The sequence below is a fragment of the Papio anubis genome, chromosome 15 (genome assembly GCF_008728515.1).
Source record: "Papio anubis isolate 15944 chromosome 15, Panubis1.0, whole genome shotgun sequence".
Lineage (NCBI taxonomy): Eukaryota > Metazoa > Chordata > Mammalia > Primates > Cercopithecidae > Papio > Papio anubis.
In genome coordinates this window covers 71042358-71054501 of record NC_044990.1, presented here as the reverse complement: position 1 = coordinate 71054501, position 12144 = coordinate 71042358, and the positions used below count along the sequence as shown (strand labels likewise).

Here is a 12144-nt window from a genome sequence, read left to right as displayed (position 1 = left end):
AAAAGTTCATGTCAAATTAGGAAGGAGAGACACATTCTAAATAGAAGGGTAAAAATATGGACTCATATTGCTTTAAAAAATCTTTTTTAAAAAAAAGAACTTGAAAGAAAAATGCATTTTCTTTATATAAACCAAAAAATAAAGTGAAACTTCAATCAACAGGCCCATTCTAAAAACACAAAAAATCACTTGCTTTAGTTGTGTGGCAAATGAATGTAAATTTCTACATATTTAACTGAAATAAAATGTAGATAACATGCTTTTATGATTATGTTACAACTCTGTGTGCTAACCAAGTTCCTTAATTAGTGGAAAAAACTTGTGGTCTTAGTTTGAGAGATAGGGCAAATTTACTGAAAGTTACTAACTCTTTAATTTTAACCGTAACTACAAAACACTAAGAACCCTTGCTCACCACACTTCATAGCACTGGGAAAAAAAGCTATATATGACACAATGTCATCCAAGGGGAATAACTGTGGCCTTGAAGTTAGGTTGGCAGGTTTTTATTGGCATGACTCTGGGTGGAGATCTGAACCACTTAGATTCAGTTCCTTTCTTTTTTTTTTTTTTTTTTTTTTGAGGCAGTCTCGCTCTGTCGCCCAGGCTGGAGTGCAGTGGCCGGATCTCAGCTCACTGCAAGCTCCGCCTCCTGGGTTTACGCCATTCTCCTGCCTCAGCCTCCCGAGTAGCTGGGACTATAGGCGTCCGCCACCTCGCCCGGCTAGTTTTTTGTATTTTTTAGTAGAGATGGGGTTTCACCGTGTTAGCCAGGATGGTCTTGATCTCCTGACCTCGTGATCCGCCCCTCTCGGCCTCCCAAAGTGCTGGGATTACAGGCTTGAGCCACCGCGCCCGGCCTCAGTTCCTTTCTTTAAAAAGATAGAACTTATAAAACTAATCTTTAAGAGAAGAAATAAAGAAACCAAGGTGAAAGTGCCTGGAGCAGTATAATCGCTCAATAAATGTTCATTTCTTTTTCCATCAGTGGAATAATATATAACCCCTTTTGGAAAACTTATGTAAAAATGTGTTGATTTCTTCAAAATCTATTTTCCATAAAAATATTTACATATTCTTTTAAAGCTTGCTATTTCAGGCAAAATTATGCTTAATTTGCAAATATTTTAGTCATTAGTGGACTACAGAATGGCTTATGAGTCTTAAAAGGGAGATTAGTGCATTTTTACCTTCTAGAAGAATCCTGTTTTCTTGCCTAAAAGTGAATACAAGAAGAGTAGAAGAGGTGTCACACCTTTTACCTCTGGGTGTTTAATGCAGTTCTGCCTTTGATTTGCCAATTGTAAAGTTTATCTGATTATTTCCTAAAATTTTCTGATTAGGATAAGGAAATAATAACATCTTTTATTTGGATTTAAACCAACTCTATCCGAAGTATATTAGCCTCAAAATAACGGTGCTAGCTGGAAGCCATTATTAAGCAAACTAATGCAGAAACAGAAAAACAAATACCACATGTTCTCACTTGCCAGTGCGAGCTAAGCCTTAAGTACACATGACCATAAAGATGGGAACAATAGACAGTGGAGTCTGCTAGAGGGAGAAGAGAAGAAGGGGAGCAAGGACTAAAAAACTACCCGTTGGGTACTCTGTTCACTACCTGGGTGATGGGATCATTTGTATCCCAAACTTCAATGTCCTACAATATACCCACGTAACAAATATGCATATGTATCCCTTGAATCTAAAATAAAAATTGAAATTATAAGGTAATTAATTAATGAAACACCAGAAAATAAAATGAAGCAGGAAAAATAGACACAAAAATAATAACAGTGGGGCTACTCACACTGCATTAAAGCATCAACACAAAACACATGGACAACTGTCTTTAATATCTCAATCTTCATTAGGCTAGTGAATAAAGCAACAGAAAAACTCAAATTGTGTAATTTCATTATCTAGGACACTGATTACTTAGAATCTCTTGCTTCACAGATGGATCCATGCAAAACCTATTGATACAGGGAAGAACAGGTTGCTTTGGGTCCCATTTACCTTCAGAAACGGAAATTATTTCTAAGTGACCATTTGAACAACTAGCGCTGGAAGGCATATGTCTGCTCATATGTCTAAAGCATATTTTATCTGACAACCACTTTTATTTTTAAAATATAAAATAATGTTTTATTCCCGAATTATTTCTCTCTATATACTTGCCAATAGCACAGTGAAAATGTGAGACCTTTTTCTTTAACTGGGATGTATCCTAATTCCTCTTTTTTTAAAAAATAATTAAGTGCATAGTGGTTGGAAATAATGAAACATTGATGAGTAATTAATGGATGATGATGAAGACCACCCCAAACTGTTCTCTTTGGAGGTAAATTTCTAGATCCACAAGCAGTATGTTGCATAAATGAATGAAAGTGTTTAGGTTGTAGCAAGACTGTAATGACACTAGTTTAATTAACTCTGAAATTAAATGGTGATATCAGAGAAAAACTTAACTATCTCTTATCACCAGAATCAATTAAACACAGTCATAAATATAACATTATTATAACTAAAGAACTTAATCCTATTTACCACTTCAGATTGAATAGTAAGTTTTTCACTCACTAAAATGAAATCCAGAATACATCTTCTATCTTACTTTGTCTTTTGATAAAATGTTAGTTTTTCTATATCTGTTAGCACAGACTAATACATGTTATTAAGTAATGGATTTAAACAGTGTAGTTAGTCTAGCATATATTCATGATTTCTTTGTGCAAGCAAGAAAGAATATATTAATCGAGTCCTTTTCAACATAAATTGTATGTCATGCAAGTTAAAATTAAACAGAAAACTGCATTTAAATGTGAAAAATTCAAATAGAAAATGGCTTTTGGAACTCTTTATGTTTAGTCATCTATTATGTTTCTTTTAATAGATTATGTTTAAACTATTAGATAAAAAGCTTAGACAGAACAATTACCACAAAATAGCTTTTTGGGGAGAGGGGCTCCTTTTTAAACACTGTTCAGTATCACGATATCCTATTTTATTTTACATGAGACATTTGCATGGACATATTAATTCTAAAAAGCTAAGTGATCTTATAGACTTTATAGATGAAACACAGCAAGAAACAGAAAAAAATAACTGCACTACTATTACTGGCTATATGCTGGGTCTTTAGGAATTTAAGATCGCTATAGAAAAATGATATTGATTAGTACCTGCCCATCACCAGACTGGAGTGGGGGAATTTGGTATTTAGAGATCTTTTATTTTCTTCTTGCTATTACACAGTATTATTGAGTTGGTCATCAGTGAAGTGTCTTGTGCTTTGAAGCTTCCCTTATATTATGCTACCCTGCTAGGGTACATAATATGATGGTTTACTGTTCAGCAAAATCTTTTGTTTTCACACACACAAAAAGCAATGCCCAGATATTTTTAAACTCAATATGAATGCCATGGTTTTAATGTATGGTGCTATTTTGTAGGCATAAAAGACAAAGTCAAACAAGGCGTGTTACTGTTCTTGATAACTTTACTCACTTTTACAAAACCTCAGAATAGTTATCTGAAAATGTGTAATTCTCTTGGACTGGAATCTAGCCCCCAGACCTATGATGAAGCAAAGCTGATTTAGCAGCATACTGAAGAAATAATGAAACAAAAGGAAGAGGAGCCCACACAGGGTCCTCTTCACTGTGTTTTAGGAGGTCATAATTCTCTGGTTATTAACAGGCAGAGTATTTCAGAGTTAGAAGAGATATTAAGAAACTAGGAATCTACATCTTCCCTTTTACAGGAAATGATACAAAAGATAATTCTTTGTCATCTCAGTGCCCTCAAACGGCTTCCAGTTCACCATTCAACCTGTAGGTGGTAGAGCGGGAGGGCCTATGTGAGGCCAACAGGCACCAAAAGGACTGAGAGTGGAGAGAATATGGTGGAAGGAGAACACAAACTTCTTGGCAAGAGCCAACATATTGAGGGAATGCCATAAGAAGGAAGTGGTGTGTCTGTGTGAAAAATGCACAGGTTAAGGGTAAAATTCATAAGAAATGTTCTGAGGCTTGTGGAATTGCTGAGAGCTGGAGAGCTGGAGAGCTGGAGAGCTGGTGAGGAGGTAAGAAGCAATCTTGATAACTATTGCTGTGTTACATGTTTGGACCTTATTTTGAATGTTCTTTGAAGGCACCATGAAGAATTCTAGTTATTTCTGAATTCCTATTGGAGGCTAAAACTGCCTTCTTAAACTGTGCAACGCATCAGCTACTGTATCAAGTGGGTCTCTAAAATTGATAGTTTACAGTCATATAAAGAAACATATCAGGAAAGAGAAGATATTCATCTAATGAGTGGATCTCTTCAGTCACAACAGTCAATTTGGATAATGTTATTCACCGGTGCATTCTTCATTCCTTTCTAATCATCCCCAAGTTTATCTCCTCTGAGGCTCAGCAACAGAGATTGATTTACTGAACTATATAAAAGTAGCTGCTCTCCTGCCACAGAAACTCCAAACCTTCTCTTTTCTTCTAAACTTTCTTTCCTATTAAAATAATGTAAGGCAATCTTTCTAATATGAAGACAACTTTACTAAATCAGTTGTAGAGAGAGAAGAAAAGCTTGGTTGGTACCAATGATAACACTGCACAGTTATGCATTTTAAAGAAATCTAGAAGTTTCTCTTTATGACCATATATCCTGTATGGAAATGAATAAATGACTTTTGTATAGTGCTTACTACATGCCAGGCATTATTTTAACAGCATCATACAGTTAACCATTCCATATTTACAATATGTTCAGGAGAGAGATTCTATTGGGATCATTCTTATTTTACATAGAGGAAACTAAGGCATTGAGCATTTAAGTGACTTGTTCAAGTTCACATCTTTGGCAAATGGCAGAGATGGGATACTGAGCCAGAGACCACACACTCAACCACTACCTATACTGCCTTTATTGATTTAAAATTACAAAATGTTTCATTAAAATGCCTATTAGTTATTCTTCATATTTACATTATCTTGGCAAGTAATATAATGATCGTATGTAAATAAGTACAGCACAACTTACTGAAAAGAGAAAATTGCTTTGGGTAGCTTGAAAAATACAGTAGACCGTGCATATTATGTTACACTATGACTTCACTGAAGAAGGAGTTTACCATAGCTAGTCCCATGCATAACTATCCAAAGTCACGTCCCAAAGGCAATGCTCGTTCAACAAATGTGGTCCAAATTACAAAGCTTTAATTGCATAAATTATATTTTGAATGTACTTCAGAAATTTGGAATTGTACTTTGGTACTGTAGACATTGCCTACTCCTGTATCCTTAATGACATGGCTGTTAGGATGTGTGTGTGTGTGTGTGTGTGTGTGTGTATATGTAGTTTTCTATTTCTCTAACATTTATATTCATTGAGGACAGCTGGCCTTTTCCTGTCTAAAAGTTCACTATGAAATGGACACATATTTCCTTTGCCTTAAGAATAGCATTTCCCAGCAGCCACGGAAATCATTTTAATTCTCTGTATCTGAGGCAGAAGGATGATTTCATGTGTAAAATACGGTGAGACTGTTTCTAAACTGGGACCTTTTCACCTTTTGCCTGGTATGGAGTCTCATCCCTGAGCGATGTTGCCAATGTATATGCCAGGGATATAGAGAACCATTATGTTCTAGACTTGTTCCATTTACCCATCTCCTTCTCTCACTACTTCGACTGCCAACATTAATGTGACATCTAATCACAAATCTTAACTGTTTCTGCTGTGGCCAATTCAGAGACTTTCTGGTTTATCTGCTTGTTGAAAAGCAGAAAGGGACCTAGAAATATGTGTGAGGTAGAGGCCATATTGATTTCCAGTATTGGTGTTGGCAGAAATCATGCCACAGACCTTGTAGGCCAAAACCCACAATTGTTGTATGAGGTTCTGTGACGTTGTCACCAGTAGAAATCCAATATTCTCAAATCACAATTATTTGCAGTTATCACAATATATCTCACATCACTGTTTTGTAATCAAAGTAGTCCTTACATTTACTAATAGATTTTATCGTTTCATAGGTTGAAAAAATAAATACAGGTTATATCACAATTTCTTTATATTTTGCTAACAATATTTAAGGTAATTGCCTTACTTAATGATTGTCCTTCATTTATGCCACTAAAGTCATATCCTGGGTAACAAACAAAAAGAAAAGTCATATCCTGGTAACTGCTAAAAAGCGATATCCTGTGGAAAAAGGGAGTGGAAAAACAAGTGAATCCAAAGCCTTTTCTGCTTGCATTTTTGAAATTAATGCTGACCTCTTGGGTGCCTGAAGAGAAGGAATAGAGTATTTCATGTTCTTTTGTGTGATGGTCAGTCAGATGTGGTCAGATGAGGAGCAGTGGAGAGGTTCCAGAAACGAACTTTATTGTGCTCACAGGCCCTGCACACAGTATACATGAGATACCACATGGGACCATGTGGAAAAAACACCAGGGTTGTCAGAAGACAGAAAACAAGAGCAAGGGGAAAGTTTAGGCTGAGTCTTTATTTGAGTTTCCCCTAGCAAGGTAAGTCAGGGTGGCCAGTTTAGGATTAGCTAGTTCAAATGACGTTAGTGGGCTCCAAGCAACAGGATGGACCTTAGTCACCTGGTACCTCGCCCTGGGATGATTCAGGCAAAAGAATATTGCCTGTTGGGGTGTAAGAGCCAGATAGGGGAGGGCTGGCTCTGGATTGGTTCATTTGCAAATGAAAGGTGTGCTCCTGGCTAGCTAGGCCCTTCTAAGAATGGAGGAGCAGCAGGAGGGGCAGTCTCTCCTCAGACAGAAAGGATTTTTAATTCCAGATCCCTGAGGAATCGCCACACTGTCTACCACAATGGCTGAACTAGTTTACAATCCCACCAACAGTGTAAAAGTGTTCCTATTTCTCCACATCCTCTCCAGCACCTGCTGTTTCCTGACTTTTTAATGATCACCATTCTAACTGGTGTGAGATGGTATCTCATTGTGGTTTTTATTTGCATTTCTCTGATGGCTAGTGATGAGGAGCATTTTTTCATGTGTCTGTTGGCTCTATGAATGTCTTCTTTTGAGAAGTGTCTGTTCATATCTTCTGCCTACTTTTTGATGTGGTTGTTTCTTTCTTGTAAATTTGTTTGAGTTCTTTGTAGGTTCTAGATATTAGCCCTTTGTCATCTGAGTAGATTGCAAAAATTTTCTCCCATTCTGTAGGTTGCCTGGTCACTCTGATGGTAGTTTCTTTTGCTGTGCAGAAGCTCCTTAGTTCAATTAGATCTCATTTGTCAACTTTGGTTTTTGTTGCCATTGGTTTTGGTGTTTTAGACATGAAATCCTTGCCCATGCCTATGTCCTGAATGGTAGTGCCTAGGTTTTCTTCTAGGGTTTTTATGGTTTTAGGTCTAAGATTTCACTCTCTAATCCATCTTGAATTAATTTTTGTATAAGGTGTAAGGGAGGGACCCAGTTTCAGCTTTCTACTTATGGCTAGTCAGTTTTCCCAGCACCATTTATTAAATAGGGAATCCTGGGGCGGGGGTATATATATACCCAAAGGATTATAAATCATGCTGCTATAAAGACACATGCACACGTATGTTTATTGTGGCACTATTCACAATAGCAAAGACTTGGAACCAACCCAAATGTCCATCAACGACAGACTGGATTAAGAAAATGTGGCACATATACACCATGGAATACTATGCAGCCATAAATAATGATGAGTTTGTGTCCTTTGTAGGGACATGGATGAAGCTGGAAACCATCATTCTCAGCACACTATCGCAAGAATAGAAAACCAAACACCACATGTTCTCACTCATAGGTGGGAATTGAACAATGAGAACCCTTGGACACAGGGAGGGGGAACATCACACACCGGGGCCTGTCGTGGGGTGGGGCAAGGGGAGAGGGATAGCATTAGGAGATATACCTAATGTAAATGATGAGCTAATGGGTGCAGCACACCAACATGGCACATGTATACATATGTAACAAACCAGCACGTTGTGTACATGTACCCTAGAACATAAAGCATAATAGAAAAAAAGGATTTTTAAGATGTCAAAACATCATAGTATGCAAAAAATAGTATACCCGCCCCCACACCCCAACACACACACACACACACACACTCACTACAAATAGCATCTGACGCGAGTCAGGGTAGCTGTTCAGATGCTGACATATCATTGCTTATACATGTATTTTTAGCTCACCTCTTTCATCATTGCATTATATGCTTTTCCATTAAATCTAAGGAATCTCCACCTCTTTAAAGACATCGTGTTGAAGTTGTCCCTTTCATTTTCATCTGTTACCGGGTGATATGTGCTTCTGTAGTTCTGAGGGGAAATAATCTAAGCACCGAGGGTGGGCCTTGGTCTCTTGCTGGCTGAGCAGGAGTTGAAAGAGGAGGTCCTAGTCTTTTAGACACAATGTCCAGTGGAGTGGAATACTGTTACTACAAGAGTATTTTTTGATGCTTGCTCCCTGCTGATCATGCCTGAAAACACTTTCTAGAAATCTGATGTGTCAGAAGGGAACTCTGCCATGCTGACTTCACAGCACCAGGATCACAAGGAGCTCTAAGACACTTCGGGGGTTTAGTATACCATTGCCTGCATGTGGTGAGAAGATATCAATATTTATTCAGGTATTTGTTTTATCTTTTTTTCTATTACTATATGTGCTAAATAATGTTGTCCTAGGCTATGTTCCAAGGGTTAGCAACAGAGTTTACTTTGTTTCCTAAGTCTTATATCTACGATCTTAAGAAGTGTACAGAAGAATCACCTGTAACACTAAAAACATATACATACCTTCCCGGCTTACCCCAGTGATATTCTGATTTCAGAAACATTGGAGGTTTTCAAGAAACCATGTTTTCAAAAAGGTGCATATATAACAAACGTAACCCTAACTGAGAAAACTACCTTACTGAATTCATAAATAAACCCTTATATCATTTTGATTATAATAATTGCACAAATGCATATAATACTTGGATGGCATTGGTTAATATTTTATGCAGTTATGTGCACTTTTGTGTAACTTTTTGGAAAAACATTACAAAATAACTAACTCTGAAATATGTCATTTGCATATGTTGCATATGTTAATTTCTTTTATTAGAAATTATTAGAAATGCATACATTAACTTTAAAGAATGAAGAACATTGAGATAATCATTGTAATTTATGTATTGCATTTATAATCCAAGTCTGTATAAAAGTATAGCTTCCTTTAATTGAAAGAATTCTCCTTATCAGCTTTCCCGAAGTCCTGTACGCTTGATTTACTACCAATTATGCCACAGATCTCTAAATAGCAGTTATCTTTTATCTAATATTTCCATTGCCAGTGTTAATCTTCTCTTGATTTTCCAATTACCTGTTTTCTTGATGATGTAAGTAAGTCTTCTTTTAGTACCTTGGATCCCACCCATCTTACTGCTCTCATGAACTCCAGACTCTTTATATTTATGATTTCCTTTTCTATCTGGATATAGACTGTAATTTTATTTCTCAAATACAGTCTTGATTAAATGTCAAGGAACATTTTCTGATATTCTAGGTACTGTTCCAGGCTCTAGAGATGTGGAGTCCTAGTTCTCTGAGACCAAACAAGCAGTTACAGTACCATGTGACAGCTGCAATAATCCAGCTAAGCCTAAGTGCTGATTGAGCATGACTCTGTGCAGGCTTGCCAGGGGAGTTGATTCCTGAGCCAATTTACAATCATTAGTGGAAGTTAGGCGTTCACAACTCTGACTTATCCACTTGTATATCACCAGCCCCTTATATGGTACTTGTCTCTGACACAGAGTAGATGTTCGATAAATGTTAAATTTGATTGAAGAATGAGGAAAACAGACTTTTTAGCAACTGAAAATAATTATCTGGGTTTGAAGACAGACTGCAATTCATGAAAAAGTTTAAAAATGTATTTGAAAATATGCCAGGGGCTTTAAAATGAATTTGCATGCTACACAGGGTGTTTACATTTTATTTTAAGATGAGATTCCAATTAGGGGTACAGTATTATCTAATTTACTTTTTATAATGTGCATTTGGGCTTCTTTTACAAAGTTTGATGTTATAAAAAGGCTTACCAGTGCTCCTCCCAAAGTCCTACTAAAGAATCAACGTAGCTTTTTAAAAAATCCAATTTTAGCCACATCAACATGGTGAGACAGAAACATAAATGTTTAAAAATCTCCAAAAATGTTGACGCTATCACTGATCAAGCTGGATTGAAAGAAACAACTGGTCATCTATTTAGACTTACATGACAAAAAAGACAAACTTGGTCCATCAAAAGGGTCTAGAAAAGCACTATATCCCTCCACAAGATCCCCTACACACACTTTTTTCTCCTCTCAGAGATCCTAAAATTGTGCTAAGAACAAAAAAATAAATATCAGGGGTAGTCAATCCTGTTATCTGATGACTGATGACTACTGCAAAGATTAAAACATTCCCCATGTCTCTCCTTTCCTTCTCTCTTGTTTTACAGTTGGCAATAAGACACACTTTTCCTCTCCTGTTTATAGGGGAATACTTTTTAAAAAACACTTACATACCAGAGTATAATATATAGACTGTCTCAGCACGTTCAAAAGAGCAGAAATTGTACAGGTGACATTTCAGACCACAGTGCAATACAATGAAAGATGATTAACACCATTTTAAGAATAGATGATGATCTATAACAAAAGGTTAGTACAAATTTAATTGCTCACTGGATGGGCAATGGCTTTCTAAGAAGGTAATTTTAGAAATAAAGGAAAAAATTACTACATTAAAAAAATGTGGTTGAACACTTGTCTTTGCTCTCTGGCAACTTTTGCTTGTTACGAAAGAGCACCTATCACATTTATATTGAGACTCGGTGTTTTCATGTCTGCATTAACTAACATTTTGTAAGTTCACTGAAGATAGCAACTGTGTACCTTGGGTCTCTACATACTGCCTGTCACATGATGGATATTAATAAATATCTCATCCAAGACTTTTTCTAAAATAACACTTGAAAACAGAGAAAATGTCAACAAACATAAAAAAAAATATTTTCAAGTTAAAAAGACTAGTACTCTAATAGAAAAATGTTTTTAAAAGTCCAGTCTATTCAGATAGCTAAATTATTAATAAACTATTTCTAAATGTTTAGTCTCCTGCGATTAAAATAAATAAGTAAAAACTAGATCACACAGATTTTGTTTAATAAGTTGGCAGATGTATACATTGTTTTACAGGGTGATGGTGTGAATATGGATTCATTACAATCTTCCTGGAATACTTGTAAAAAGAAAAAGCAGGAGATATTTTACCACCATTACAAAACAAAAACAAAACAGAAACTCAATCATATTATTTATTGCCCCATATAAATTCCAAATACTCAATTTGCAGGAAATAAAGGGGAGTATAGAAATATCTATTCATGAATAAAATCAAATCAAGTTACTGAAAGTGATTCAGCCACAGCTCAGGAAGATTACTTATATTATTCTTCATGTTCTCCACTATAGTATACACTTGTATATGAAATACATTTCCTACTTGTAATGTTACAGACTTAATACTCTCCTTCTTCTTGGCTGCACTCTAATCTATTACTCTAATAGATTTCACTAAGTCAAGAATGCAACCCATGTTCAGATATATTTTGCTACTATAGGGAATATATATATGTGATATATATATTTTAACATATTTATTAAATATATCTATATATTGTATTAATGTATAAATTTATATATTCATATATTGTGCTTATGTTTTATTCAATATGTGCTTTCATTCTAAAAGCCCATATTCTTATATGTCTAATTTTAAATTAAAATGGAAAATACATTACATGCATTTACTTTATCTTATATATTTATATAATTTTATTTGTATTAACAGAGGACATTTTCAATGTTAATGGTATATCATTTCTTCATTTCAGACTTTATTAAAATTTGTCCTGTTTTCAATTAAGTAGGTTTTTGTTGCATATGTTTATAAGATTAAGTCATTTGCTTTTATTCTAAATTGAGCTAAATGTTTCATTACCAAATAAAGAATGGACATTTCACTTTTGCTAAGTAATTTTAGATATCTTTCAGACTATCATTTAAATCTTATTTTAAATATATTTCAATGAGGAT

The 12144-nt window shown here is 35.5% G+C and overlaps 1 protein-coding gene across 1 annotated transcript in view; it reads right to left on the bottom strand.

Moving 5' to 3' along the window:
• GPC5 (glypican 5) overlaps positions 1 to 12144 on the bottom strand; it is a 1499214-nt gene that overhangs the window by 317282 nt on the left and 1169788 nt on the right. The window lies entirely within an intron of this gene.